This window comes from Aquarana catesbeiana, linkage group LG02 (genome assembly GCF_042186555.1).
Source record: "Aquarana catesbeiana isolate 2022-GZ linkage group LG02, ASM4218655v1, whole genome shotgun sequence".
Lineage (NCBI taxonomy): Eukaryota > Metazoa > Chordata > Amphibia > Anura > Ranidae > Aquarana > Aquarana catesbeiana.
In genome coordinates this window covers 400,828,889-400,844,049 of record NC_133325.1, presented here as the reverse complement: position 1 = coordinate 400,844,049, position 15,161 = coordinate 400,828,889, and the positions used below count along the sequence as shown (strand labels likewise).

Sequence of the window (15,161 nt, the reverse complement as noted above, 5' to 3'; positions counted from 1 at the left end):
TTAGCACAGTACTGAACAGTCTCCCTTTATGACCATATATTACAACTGCCTGTCCTGGAGAAAATACTGTTCTGGGCTCCCACGGAGGTTAGGCCGGTGTAGTGGTGCACCTAGCATCTGGCACCCGGGGCTGTTTTTTTTTTTTTTTTTTTTTTTTTCTAACCCCCCCTTCCCTTATCCAGATACATCAAAATTATTTACAGTAAAATATCATGAACTTAAATGTTATGCATGCTGGGCTTGGGAGTAGAAGAGCTGGCTGTAACAATAATCCCCCCCCCCCCATCCTTCTCCAACATTGGTGGTCATTGGTGGTCAGTAGCTGGCTGTAACAATAATCTCCCCCCATCCTTCTCCAGCATTGGTGGTCAGTAGATGGCTGTAACAATAATCTCCCCCCATCCTTCTCCAGCATTGGTGGTCAGTAGATGGCTGTAACAATAATCCTAATCCTCCCCCCATCCTTCTCCAGCATTGGTGGTCAGTAGCTGGCTGTAACAATAATCTCCCCCCCCCCCCCCGTCCTTCTCCAGCATTGGTGGTCAGTAGCTGGCTGTAACAATAATCTCCCCCCCCCCCCCCCGTCCTTCTCCAACATTGGTGGTCAGTAGATGGCTGTAACAATAATCCTCCCCCCATCCTTCTCCAGCATTGGTGGTCAGTAGCTGACTGTAACAATAATCCCCCCCCCTCCCCCATCCTTCTCCAACATTGTGGTCAGTAGATGGCTGTAACAATAATCCCCCCCCCCCATCCTTCTCCAACATTGGTGGTCAGTAGATGGCTGTAACAATAATCCTCCCCCCATCCTTCTCCAGCATTGGTGGTCAGTAGCTGACTGTAACAATAATCCCCCCCCCTCCCCCATCCTTCTCCAACATTGTGGTCAGTAGATGGCTGTAACAATAATCCCCCCCCCCCATCCTTCTCCAACATTGGTGGTCAGTAGATGGCTGTAACAATAATCCTCCCCCCATCCTTCTCCAGCATTGGTGGTCAGTGGCTGGCTGTAACAATAATCCTCCCCCCATCCTTCTACATCATTGGTGGTCAGTTTCTGGCTGTAACAATAATCCTCCCCCCATCCTTCTCCATCATTGGTGGTCAGTAGCTGGCTGTAACAATAATCTTCCCCCATCCTTCTACAGCATTGGTGGTCAGTGCTGGCTGTAACAATAATCCTCCCCCCATCCTTCTCCAGCATTGGTGGTCAGTAGCTGCCTGTAACAATAATCCTCCCCCCATCCTTCTCCAGCATTGGTGGTCAGTAGCTGCCTGTAACAATAATCCTCCCCCCATCCTTCTCCAGCATTGGTGGTCAGTAGATGGCTGTAACAATAATCCCCCCCCCCATTCCTTCTCCAGCGTTGGTGGTCAGTAGCTGGCTGTAACAATAATCTTCCCCCCATCCTTCTCCAGAATTGGTGGTCAGTAGCTGACTGTAACAATAATCTTCACCCCATCCTTCTCCAGCATTGGTGGTCAGTAGCTGGCTGTAACAATAATCTTCCTCCCATCCTTCTCCAGAATTGGTGGTCAGTAGCTGACTGTAACAATAATCTTCCTCCCATCCTTCTCCAGCATTGGTGGTCAGTTGCTGGCTGTAACAATAATCTTCCTCCCATCCTTCTCCAGCATTGGTGGTCAGTTGCTGGATGTAACAATAATCTTCACCCCCCCCCCCCCATCCTTCTCCAGCATTGGTGGTCAGTAGCTGCCTGTAACAATAATCTTCCCCCCATCCTTCTCCAGCATTGGTGGTCAGTAGATGGCTGTAACAATAATCCCCCCCCCCCATGCCTTCTCCAGCGTTGGTGGTCAGTAGCTGGCTGTAACAATAATCTTCCCCCCATCCTTCTCCAGAATTGGTGGTCAGTAGCTGGCTGTAACAATAATCTTCACCCCATCCTTCTCCAGCATTGGTGGTCAGTAGCTGGCTGTAACAATAATCTTCCTCCCATCCTTCTCCAGAATTGGTGGTCAGTAGCTGGATGTAACAATAATCTTCCTCCCATCCTTCTCCAGCATTGGTGGTCAGTAGCTGGCTGTAACAATAATCTTCACCCCATCCTTCTCCAGCATTGGTGGTCAGTAGCTGACTGTAACAATAATCTTCCTCCCATCCTTCTCCAGCATTGGTGGTCAGTAGCTGGCTGTAACAATAATCTTCACCCCATCCTTCTCCAGAATTGGTGGTCAGTAGCTGGATGTAACAATAATCTTCCTCCCATCCTTCTCCAGCATTGGTGGTCAGTAACTGACTGTAACAATAATCTTCACCCCATCCTTCTCCAGCATTGGTGGTCAGTAGCTGGCTGTAACAATAATCTTCCTCCCATCCTTCTCCAGCATTGGTGGTCAGTTGCTGGCTGTAACAATAATCTTCCTCCCATCCTTCTCCAGCATTGGTGGTCAGTTGCTGGATGTAACAATAATCTTCACCCCCCCCCCCCCATCCTTCTCCAGCATTGGTGGTCAGTAGCTGCCTGTAACAATAATCTTCCCCCCATCCTTCTCCAGCATTGGTGGTCAGTAGCTGGCTGTAACTATAATCTTCCCCCCCATCCTTCTCCAGCATTGGACATCAGTGGCTGGCTGTAAAGATAACACCCTCCTCCCCCTGCATTAGTGGTCAGTCTTTGACTATGACAGTGCCTCCTAGCCCCTTATCCCCCCCCCCAGCATTGATGTTCAGTGTTTACTTACCCAAACACATGCTCCCGAACTAAGCATGCTCTCTCACACTTGGGCTGGTACTTCACACTAGTGGCCAAAATTGTGAACAGTTGTTTAGTAAATAGCAGTAATTACAGTACATAGTAAGCCAGTAAAAGCCATCTAGAGATTGTGGTGTTTTTAAGTGAATCTTTGAGGCCCCTTTCACACTGGGGCAGGAGGTGCGTTGGCGGTAAAGCGCCGCTATTTTTAACGGCGCTTTACCGTTAGATTTGCGGCACTATTCGGCCGCTAGTGAAGCGGTTTTACCCCCCGCTAGCGGCCGAGAAAGGGTTAAAAACCACCGCAAAGTGCCTCTACAGAGGTGCTTTGCCGGCGGTATAGCTGCGGTGCCCCATTGATTTCAATGGGCAGGAGTGGTGGAGGAGCGGTATACACACCGCTCCGAAGATGCTGCTAGCAGGACTTTTTTTTACCTTCCTGCTAGCGCACCGCTCCAGTGTGAAAGCCCTCGGGGCTTTCACACTGGAGACACAGCAGCGGCTGTTTCAGGTCGGTTTGCAGGGTCTATTTTTAGCGCAATAACGCCTGCAAAACGACCCAGTGTGAAAGGGGTCTGAGTCTCAGCTGGCTAGTAAAAGGCCATTAACGTCTTTGCCATGATCCACTATTTACCTATAAGCAGCTTGGATGATAGACTATCTCTGTGTGAGTGCCTTAAGTGGTACAAACACTTATTGTTGACCATCGGGGTACCAGTTTTCACAATCAGACACATTGGTTGCAATTACTGGGAGTGATTTACTAAAACTGGGGAGTGCAAAATCTGGTGCAGCTGTGCATGGTAGCCAATCAGCTTCTAACATCAGCTTGTTCAATTAGGCTTTGACAACAAAAAAACTTGATTTGATTGTAGCTGTATTAGTGCAATTTTGACAGAGAAAATTAAGTACTGTCCGTGATACTTTTTTTATTTGCACTAATATACAATTTTTCAGGACAAGCTTTCGGGGTATGTCCCCTTCTTCAAGGAAACCAATATCTAAATTCAGGTCATTATTTTTTGTGTCAAAAAGAATATAAGAATGATACTTCTTTTTGACACGAAAAATAATGGCCTGAATTTAGATATTGGTTTCCTTACACATTATGCTAAAGTTTTACAACCCCTCTGTGACTAGTATCCCCCCCTGCATTCTATAGATCTCCCTCTGTCTTATCTCACTAACTCTGCTGCTATCTTTATTACCATTAATTTGTATGTGTTTGCTTTTCTCTTTTTTTTTTTTTTCTTCTTTAACATTCTATGTTAAATTGAATTGTATGTTAGTGCAAATAAAAAAAGTATCACGGACAGTACACAACAAAAAAAAAAAACTGGAAGCTTATTGGTTTCTATGCAGAGCTGCACCAGATTTTGCACAGTCTGCTTTTAATAATTTAACCACATCGGGTATATACTGTTAAATTTGTTGTAAACCCTGTTACACCACTTTTACCTACAGGTAAGCCTATAATAGGGCTTACCTGTAGGTACTGTAAATATCTCCTAAATCTGAACGGTTTAAGAGATATTTACCATATATGCTTGTGCCGACGTCCTCTTGTTTAATATATATAGCGCTACACTTTTATTTTTTATCTTGAACCCTAACCTGAGTCTATAGGTGTGTTAGCTGCTAATTGGTATATACATTTTTTTTGCGTTTTTAGCGCAGCGCTGTACTTACCTCCCTGTTTGAGCCGACGTCCTCTGCGCATGCGCACTGATGAAACAGCTCTTATCGTTTCTTCGGCGTTTAATCAGCAGCTGTGCCGTGACATCATTGCGGCTCCAGTCAATCAATGCATACTAGCTCATTATGTCTTTGTCTTACAGGGTTTGTTTTTTTGTTTGTTTTTTCGGGTTTACAACCACTTTAACTGTGTATGATTAACCACTTCCTGCCCGCCATATTGTAAAATGATGGGTGCAAGGCATCTTTCTCATTCTGGGACAATATCATATGACGTTGTCCCACTGCGGGGGCGCGCAGTGCAGCGATCGGTGGTGCGCTCTGTCCCTGGGACACGACGCATCACCAATCTTGACAAAGTGCTGATGTCGAGGCTTTTTACCCATGTGATCAGCTGTGTCAATCACAGCTGATCACATGTAAATGAGGAAATGCTGGGTATCGGCATTCCTCTCCTCACACTGACAGCATGTGAGGAGAGGAGAGACGATCAGCTGCATTTCCTCACAGGGGAGATCTGCACAGATAAACGGTGCACTGATCATCAGTGCCCTCATGATCAGTTCAGTGCCTGCGTATCTGTGCTGCCAATCAGTGCCCATAAGTAGCACCTATCAGTGCCACCTCATCAGTACCCATCAGTGCAGCCTCATCAGTGCATATCGGTGTAGGAGAAAAATTACTTATTTACAAAATTTTATAACAGAAACTAAGAAAAACTTTTTTTTTTTTTTTTCCCCCAAATTTTTTGCCTTTCTATAACTTTTTTTTTTATAGCAAAAAATAAAAACACGGTGGTGATTAAAAACTCTATCTGTCTCAAAAATTATAAAAATGTAGTTTGGGTACAGTGTTGCATGACCGTGCAATGGCAGTGCTGAAAATTGGCCTGGGCAGGAAGAGGGTAAAAGTGCCCAGTTGGCAAGTAGTTAATATATTTAGGCACTTGGTATATACGTGTGTGTGTGTGTGTGTGTATATACATGTGTGTATATGTGTGTGTGTGTGTGTGTGTGTGTATATATATATATATATATATATATATATATATATATATTTAATTTTTTTTTTTTTTATTTGTTATTTTCTTTTTTTTGCACATCTTTAAATATTTTCCCCAAGTTACAGTCAGGCCAAGTTGGTCATAAAAGTGACAATGACTTGAGTTGGTACAAACTGTAACACAACATATTTTTAGGATTCCCCATACTAAGAATGGAATATGGTGTGGGTCCCCAAGTAAAACAGTTGTCCAAAAAATCCTGGCCTGTATACCACAACTGTTGTGGCACTATTCATAAATTCAAAAATGGCTCAATTTAGGGGTTTTGTAATGCCACCTGTTGGCAATAAGTGGCAGAACACTCCTCATAGGTTATTTTTTAAGGGAAGCATGTACTGATATACAGAGGCTCTCATTGCTAATGTCCTACTGAAAATCTCAGCATCTCTGATTCAACTCCTTGAAACACACATCTGTAACAAGCATTCAGAAAAATGTCAGAGTGAAATCGAAATAAAAATTGAAGTGCATGCTTGTTCAAAGGTCATGACATAAGGAAGCCCTTGGATTGACTTTAAAGACAGGAAACTGGTATGTACAAGAGGAGAATGGAGAATTGAGATCCTGTGGTTAGTGGCAACTAACCAGCAGCATGTCACAAAGAGACCTCTCACCTACTCCTCTTTGTCCTGTTTACCGTTATCATTGAAAGTGAAAAGAAATCCCAAATTTTGGGTTGACCCCAGAACCCCAGGATTGCCTCACTTTGGAGGAATTTCCTCTCACTTCCTGTTTTGGTTTTGCGACAGAAAGTGAAGAAAAATCTCCCGAATGGGATGACATAAAAATAAAAAAACCTGACAGGGGTTTTTAACCCTCTCTTACTTTATCCAAAAAAGAAAAAACTTTTGCTTTTAGTTTGAATTTAATGATCTTGTTAGTTGTGAATTGCTTCAAATCCTTGCCTGGCTTTAAATGAAAGTATCATAATAGTATGAGATTAGCCATCTAACAGAGGAGAAGTCCTGTTGGTCATGTCATGTTTTTGCTGCACACCGTGGGGAAACTTGGCACCTAAACCATGCTGTTGCGGAGGGAGCCAAGAGTCTGACTCCTGTCTAGATCTAGACCAGGGATCTTCAAACTAAGGCCCTCCAGCTGTTGCAGAACTATATATCCCATGAGGCATTGTAAAACTGTGACATTCACAGACATGACTAGGCATGATGGGAATTTTAGTTCCTGAACAACTGGAGGGCCATAGTTTGAAGACCCCTGATCTAGACTGAATCCGCATCATGAGAGCCAGTGTGTAACAAATGTTTAGACCTTAGGAGCCTGGAAACATATGCTTCCATTACATCAGTAGAGAATGCTCAAAGATTACCAAGGTACTAGCTGTATATTTTTAAGGTATTTGCTTGTTGCCCTAACAATACACATATGCACCTACATTGATTAGTTTTGTTGGCTCTATAACCTATAAAACCTGACGCAAAATGTACCCAAAAGCAATTGACAGCAGTCATTCTTTAGATGTATAAAAAGTCTCATCACTCTTGCAGTGACCATATAATAACTGTTAGTTTTGAACACTGTCATAACACTACTGCCCTGTACACACGGTCGGACATTGATCGGACATTCTGACAACAAAATTCATGGATTTTTTCCGACGGATGTTGGCTCAAACTTGTCTTGCATACACATGGTCGCGCACAAAGTTGTTGGAAAATCCGATCGTTCTGAACGCGGTGACGTAAAACACGTATGTCGGGACTATAAACGGGGCAGTAGCCAATAGCTTTCGTCTCTTAATTTATTCTGAGCATGCGTGGCACTTTGTGCGTTGGATTTGTGTACACACGATCGGAATTTCCGACAACGGATTTTGTTGTCGGAAAATTTTATAGCAAGCTCTCAAACTTTGTGTGTCGAAAATTCCTATGGAAAATGTGTGATGGAGCCTACACACGGTCGGAATTTCTGACAACAAGGTCCTATCACACATTTTCCGTCGGAAAATCCGACCGTGTGTACGGGGCATAACAGAGGCTAGGATCACATAGGAGCATTTCCACGGATTAAAACTTTCACGTGACTTTGACCAAGCTCTAGAGCAGGGATCCTCAAACTTTGGCCCTCCAGCTGTTGCAGAACTACACATCCCATGAGGCATTGTAAAACTCTGACATTCACAGACATGACTCGGCATGATGGGAATTGCAGTTCAATGAACAACTGGAGGGCCGTAGTTTGAAGACATCTGCTCTAAAGAATAGTAAGGTCTCATGCACATTGGGCTTTCCTAAATGCCTTTTGGCAGAAAAAACACTTTGACGCTTGTAAATGCATTTAAACGCATCTAGATGTGTTTTAGGCGTGTCAATCACTTGGGCGTTGATTCATTTCATTGGCCAGAATTTATTATTGGTGCATCCGCACCAAAATCATGCAGGACCCTTTTCACCCATGCAGTCTGAGCCTGGAGATTGCACTACGTTTTGTGAACCGATTTTGGAATGCAGTTCACTTAACATACACACCCTCAGCGATTCACATGAACAGAGTGCAATTTTTAATGTGGTGCGGAAAACCCACAGAAATCGCTGCAAATTCCACATTGCACCAATGAGAACCGGGCCTGTTTTCCTTTTATTTTCACCTAGTGATCCTCCCAGTAAGAGTTTCTGTTGTAGCATAACAATTCTCACTCACTGTACTCTATCAATGGAGAAGTAGATTGGTTCCCCTAGGACAGGAAGTATGTTAGGACTACTGAACAGCTTCTCCTTTCTTCTTTTCCTTAACATGGGGAGAGGTGTTCAGTGATAATAAGAATGCTTGAGATAACACTGCAAAGTGCATAGAACACAGGACAGTGATGGATCTGTAGTAGGATCAACGTGTTTTTTTTTTTTTTTTTTTTGCACTTATTGAACATATATGACAAAATAGTGTCCACTATTTTTAACTGACCAAAATGGAGCAAAATAATATAAGTATAGAGTTTTCATACACTTTAAGCCTGATGATTAGATTCAAGAAAATTATAACTACTACCTTATTGCCTTTTAGATATACTGGAGATTATGGCATATTTGTAAAGCAGTGAATGTGTTATCTACCAAACGTTAACAAGTGGTGAATCTTTCTCTGTAACTAAGAACACATGCACCAGGAAGTGTCACCTACAGTGAATATTTGGTGAATAACACCATCATTGCCTTAAAGATATACCCATAACAATATATAATGACAAAGTATTTTGTAAGCATCCATATGGTTAGTTTACGTTTTTGTTTTTTTTTTATATTTAAGTAATCTTTATTTTATTTTCACATTTTTACCATAACAACAAAAGTAAAATCAGAGACATTAGACCAATCCAGACAATAACCAAGTCCAATTAGGTGGTTAGTTTACGTTTTGTGTTGGAATTGTGAACTGACACTTCCAGGCCAATAGGGAACACCTTTCATTAAAATGACTCTGCAGTGTGTAAATGCATTATTCAAATAATGTCAGGTTTTTTTAATCAGTGTTTTAGTGATTAGTTATTCATTCATCTTTTGTCTTCTAGGTAACTTTAAATAAAAAATGCTAGTAGTTGTACATTGCACAGTATTTTACATTCTGTGATATAACTCAAGTGGAACAAGTTTTTAGCACCACTGTGTAGCTTCTTTAATGCAACACTGCCACCCAGTGTGCTAATTTGGTACTGCTGCACATTGACCCTTGTACAGTGGTTATAAAGCCTTCCTGTCATTCTTTGCATTAAAGGGTAACTCCACTCCACTGGGAAAAAAAATTAGCAAATAAAAAAAAAAAAAAATTAATGTATACAATTGTGACACAAGTCATATTGTAATTGTATTGTTATTAAAAATGTACTTTCCTTTTTACTCTACAGCGCTGTAAGTTTCTGAAAAATGCCACGCAATATGGCTACCTGGAGGCGCTCTGTACAGAACGTCCCCCCCAGAAATGTAATTTCCCGTTTGTGTGATTGTCCTACTTACCAGAAGTCTGTAAGAAGAGACAAGTCATATTTTGAGCATCCCCTGCAACAAAAATGTCACTTCTGGTGGGATACTCCCAAAGGGAAATCGCATCTAAAGGGATGCAGAACCTGCAGTTTTCCTCATTAGAGCCCTGCAGGTGCAGCAGCTGATTGATAATTATAAAGCCACTCCCATACAGATTCACTGAGACATGGACACAGACAATCAAATGGCTCTTTCTTCAGAATAACAAAAGGTAGTAATCTGAAACAAAGTTTGTAAAAAATAAGGAAATTTATTTTTCTCTCAACAAAAGTGGAGTTACTCTTTTAGGGGTAGTAGTATACCATCTCACCCCCTCCTTACCAGAGTCCTCATTTGATCCTGCGCTGTGCCCATCTGCAGTGGTTCTCTCCCCTCACTTCCTGTTTTTATATGCTTTCCTGCTGTCATTCAAACCCAGTGATGAGGGAGCAGGGAACATTTATAGATGCAGGCAGCAGGGCTCAGGAGCGAGCCACACGAGTGCCCCCCGTAGGAAGAGACTTCCTATGGGGGGGCACTAGCAAGAGAGGATAAGCCGAATGCGCTGGTGGGGACCCGAGAAAAGGAGGTTCGGGCCACTCCGCTCAATTCCATTGCGTAGAGCAGGTAAATTTTAATCCTGTTTGTTATTTTTTTTTAAAAGTGCATCAACAATCACTTTAAATATAACAATGAAATATTTATAATATGGGTGTGTATATAGTGATAGATACTTTGTATGGCCTATACCAGTTCACTGATATTATTTGATACATCTAATTTCATTGTATAAATTGAAGCACTGAATACACTTGTTGGAGCGACTGTTTATTAATATAAGTGAATTATTCTGCAGTGCCACCTGGTGGCGTCGCACTCCAAACTATTATGCTATTATTTGCTTAGTGGTTTTATGTGACCAGCATGTCTCTATTATTAAACTACACTGGGGATTTTTAATAGTTTGGTGGCTGGAGATTAACAATTTGTAACAAGTGTGTTGTTTGAAATGAATATGTTATATGTAGCAACTGCAAGCAAGAGTTATCCCAAGCCACTGAGTGATTAAAAAAATCTCCTGAATAGAATAGGCTGTTGTGGCAATGTTTAATTATAGCATACATAGTACGCCAAATACTTTTCACTTTGTGTCTGTATTAAAAGTTCATAAGTGTTACAGACCAGGCTTGTCCTGTAGCTCTCTGCTAAAATGAGTATGACTAGTTGCACCCAGCTGCATTTTATTTTCAGATTAATGAAGCTGTGGAATCATAGTTTTTTTGTTTTTATCCCTCTCCATGATTTGTCATCGTGAGATGTTCTTCTCTGGCAGCTGTGTAGTCTGCAAATAAAAGTGCTTACACTGCTGTCTTTCTTTCTCACTCAGACCACTAGCACTCAATCATAGCTGGTGCCTTGATTTTCAGCAGTTCCTATCCTTTTGTTCCAGCATGTTTGTTTTTTCTTTTTATATATCTTGTTGTTTCACCCAATTGTCTTGTGCCCCTAGGTATACCTGTTTTCTTTTACCAACGTTACCATGCTTCTTTGCAAATAGGCTAGTGGTCTGATTCTTTTCTCTTCTCTTTTATTATTTCTGATTTGGCGTAATTGTAAGGTGTGATGGCCATCAATAGTGACTACTGATTGGCTAGTGAATTATGCATACATTTGTCAATACCTAGTAGCTATACATCGGCCAATGCTGGGAAGATCATCAGGAATAAGGAAGACAGTGCACCAGATCTACAGCTTCTCTCCCAATTTGTTATATTCTTTTCCATAAGCTCCCTTTCACACTGGAGGCATTTTTCAGGCGCTTTAGTGCTAACAAATAGCACCTGTAAAGCACCTGAAAAAAGCCTCATCTGCAATCCCAGTGTGAAAGCCCAAATGCTTTCACACTGGGGCGCTGCGCTGGCAGGGCATCACAAAAAGTCCCGCAAGCAGCTTCTTTGAGGCGCTTTAGGAGTGGTATATACACCGCTCTTAAAGGGCCACTGTCCATTGAAATCAATGGGCAGCGGCTCTTTGCGGGCACTTTTAACCCTTTATTCGGTCGCTAGCGGGGGGTTAAAAGCGCCCCGCTAGCGCCTGAAAAGTGCCGCAAAAGCGACGGTAAAGCACCGCTAAAGCAGCGCTTTACCACTGACGCCCGGGCACTGGCAGTGTGAAAGGGCTCTTAAGGTCATTGAGAGCCCTTGTTGACTGCTGATACCTGCAATGGCTTCCTATTTATTACAGGTATTTATTTAGCACCAACAATTTACGCATTGCTTTACATACTGTACATTCAAAGCAATCTCTGCTCTCAGAGAGCTTACAATCTAGGGTCCCAATTTAGCGTACATACATGCACATAATAGGACAATTTAGACAGGAGTCAATTAAATTGATTGTAAAGGTACTTTTTTTTTTTAAATATCAAACATGTTTATACTTACCTGCTCTGTGAAATGGAATTGCACAGAGCGGCCATGAACCTCCTCTTTTTGGGTCTCTCACCGGCACTCCTGGCCCCTCCCCTCTGTCCAGTGCCCCCATGGGAAGCCATGAATATTTGCTTTTGAAACCCTGATCCTCAATCTGGCCAATCAGAAGCAGGTCTGAGACCGTTTTACAATGAAAAGAGAAGAGTCCCAATTGGCCGAGGAGGAGGAGGGAGGAAACAGAAGCCACCGCTATGCCCGTGGAGAACAGGGGGAGGAAAGCTGCCGCCGCCGAGCAAGGGAACCCACCGGTGAAGCCCAGGAGAAGTGCTGCCCAACATAGGGTAAGTTCACCTGACCGACCGGGGGTGGGGTGGGGGGTTGTGGTACTGTTTGCCGCCCCCCCCAAAAAAAAATAATTAGCACCGACCGCCACTGATCGTTGGTGATATAGCTATGTATATGTCTGTGTTTGTGCATGTTATATTCGTAGTAGTGGAGGTGCACAAAATCGTTCAAATTCTGCACCATTAGTGGGCTACAGCAATGGCCGATTTTCGTCCGGCCATCAAATTTGAGTGATCAGACATGTTGGAAATTTGTGCAAAACAAACGAATTTCTAGGAAGAGGTGGTTGGGTGGTCCTCAATGTGATACAGCACCTTATCCCAATGTTTTCAAAAATTGTATAGAGGGGGGAGGATTGCAGGGATTATAGCGGTGCCAAAATACACAATCGAACTTAGATAAAAAGCATAAACATTTTATTAGGAGAATTTATAAAAAGGACATAAACGAGGTGTGCATTTACAAATTCAGACAATTAAAAACATTTGTAGCGATATTTTACAGGAATCAGCCAGGAGAGTGTGGCGGCCAGTTCCGTAGACAGGTATATTGAAAGTCCTACATGTTTCGCCAAATATGGCTTCTTCAGGGACAGATGTTTATGTCTTAAAGGGCTACTATACAGTCTATGAAAAAGAAATTTAACAATCAATACCAAATATGTCATATCTAACATCAATTTAAATCCAATAATAAATAAATTGAAAAGGTGTAGATAGAAAATTTGTTATGTTTGCGAGCTGTCACACATGGACCCACACGCATATGCCCGGAATGTATCAGCAAGTACCACATCCCAATTAGGTAGGCATCGCACCCCCCACCCCCAACCCCCAACCAGGCTGGAATACCCACAAGATGAAAAGAGGGGGCTACCTGTGAGTCACCAGGGATGGGCACAAAGAACTCCCGAAGCCGCCCCGTGAGCTCAGGGTACAGTAGGAGGCTGCAGGGGGCAAAGAGGAGGACCAGGCAAAAGATATTTTCTAAAGAAAGAAAGCAAGTATAGTGATTATAGTAGATCCCAAATGAATTGGGGCACAAGGGGTATATAGGCATATAGTAGGACTAAAAAGTCTCTGAATACTTACAGATTTTATTTAAAAGGGTTGTATATAGGACATGGGAACACACTAAATTTGTAACGTAGCAACTGCCTCTTATCACAAATAGGGTCCAAAAACAGAATACCTGAGAGTGACGAAAGTAAAAAAAAAAAAAAAAAAAAAAAAGAGGGGGGGGAAGGGAAGGAAAATTATATTTTGAATTATATAAGTATATGTGCACCCAACAGCAATGTGTTGGGAGGATATAAGTGGTGTTAACATGGTTACTGGTGGGGACTGATATGGGAAAAAAGGTAGGTGTGCAGCACTTACCCGTAGGGATAGAGCAGTAAATAGGTTGGATACCTGGTGCTGGGAATGCATCTACTTGTAACACCGCATTTTAGAGTGCTGAGGAGATAAATAAAGCATATCAAGCCCCCTCTTTTCATCTTGTGGGTATTCCAGCCTGGTTGGGGGTTGGGGGTGGGGGGTGCGATGCCTACCTAATTGGGATGTGGTACTTGCTGATACATTCCGGGCATATGCGTGTGGGTCCATGTGTGACAGCTCGCAAACATAACAAATTTTCTATCTACACCTTTTCAATTTATTTATTATTGGATTTAAATTGATGTTAGATATGACATATTTGGTATTGATTGTTAAATTTCTTTTTCATAGACTGTATAGTAGCGCTTTAAGACATAAACATCTGTCCCTGAAGAAGCCATATCTGGCGAAACATGTAGGACTTTCAATATACCTGTCTACGGAACTGGCCGCCACACTCTCCTGGCTGATTCCCCTAAAATGTCGCTACAAATGTTTTTAATTGTCTGAATTTGTAAATGCACACCTCGTTTATGTCCTTTTTATAAGTTCTCCTAATAAAATGTTTATGCTTTTTATCTAAGTTCGATTGTGTATTTTGGCACCGCTATAATCCCTGCAATCCTCCCCCCTCTAAACGAATTTCTAGTCAATGATGGAAGAATCGTGCGAGAAATAGAAAAAGAAATGCGCATGAGCTGTGACCTGGAAAGAAAAGAAGATTCCCAGCCACAAAAATTTCTTTTCTGTAACAACATGAGGTGAAATTGAAGGCTTGGTTGGTCGAATTTCGAAATCAATGGTGGCATCATCGGATGACAAAACGCACAAAATTTCTGATTTTCCAAAGAAAATTTGTTCGGATTTCGAACCATGATTGGTCTGCATAAGAGAATACCAATAATCTCGCCTGTGAGTCTAACTAGAACTGAAACACGTGACTTTTGGGTGGCTCCCGATGGCCAGAGCCAAGCACCTATGATATATATCTATTTGGAAAAATGTTTTAAACAGCATGATGGCATTTAGAATAATGGAAGCCTGTCCCAGTTTGCCATACAATCATTTTCTAATTATAGAACGTTATGAATCATACTGTAATGGATTAAACATCTGCTGGGGTCAGATTAAGTGGAAAATAAGAATGTATAGGCAGCAGTATGCTAATGTGTCCAAACACATGAGTCGGTCACACTGTACAGGAAATAAGCGTGTCATCGGCCTAGAATAGCTACTAAGCATGGGAACAGGCCCTGGTTTAGGGAATTCACTATAGTTTACTTTTAGTGATTATTCTTTTTCTGTTTACATTTCAATAAAGTGATATTAAAGCTATAATAAAAGTAGCAATTTCTAGTGCTGAGATATAGACTTGTAGTGTATGCTGCTTCCTCATGTAGGAAACTTGCTCTTTCCCCTTGATTCACGTGGTCCCCTCAGCACTGGCCCCACTTTCTGGTTTCAGGGAAACTCCTTTCCCTTGCATGGTCCTGTGGAGCCACTCTTGCTGCACGATCCCAGCCAGGACTGGAACTGATGTTGTGTACATTGACCAGAGT

General features: G+C 42.2%; 1 protein-coding gene across 3 annotated transcripts in view; it reads left to right on the top strand.

Moving 5' to 3' along the window:
• The window catches only part of VMP1 (vacuole membrane protein 1), a 240,108-nt gene that overhangs the window by 60,498 nt on the left and 164,449 nt on the right, over positions 1–15,161 (top strand). The gene's annotated exons all lie outside the window — the stretch shown is intronic.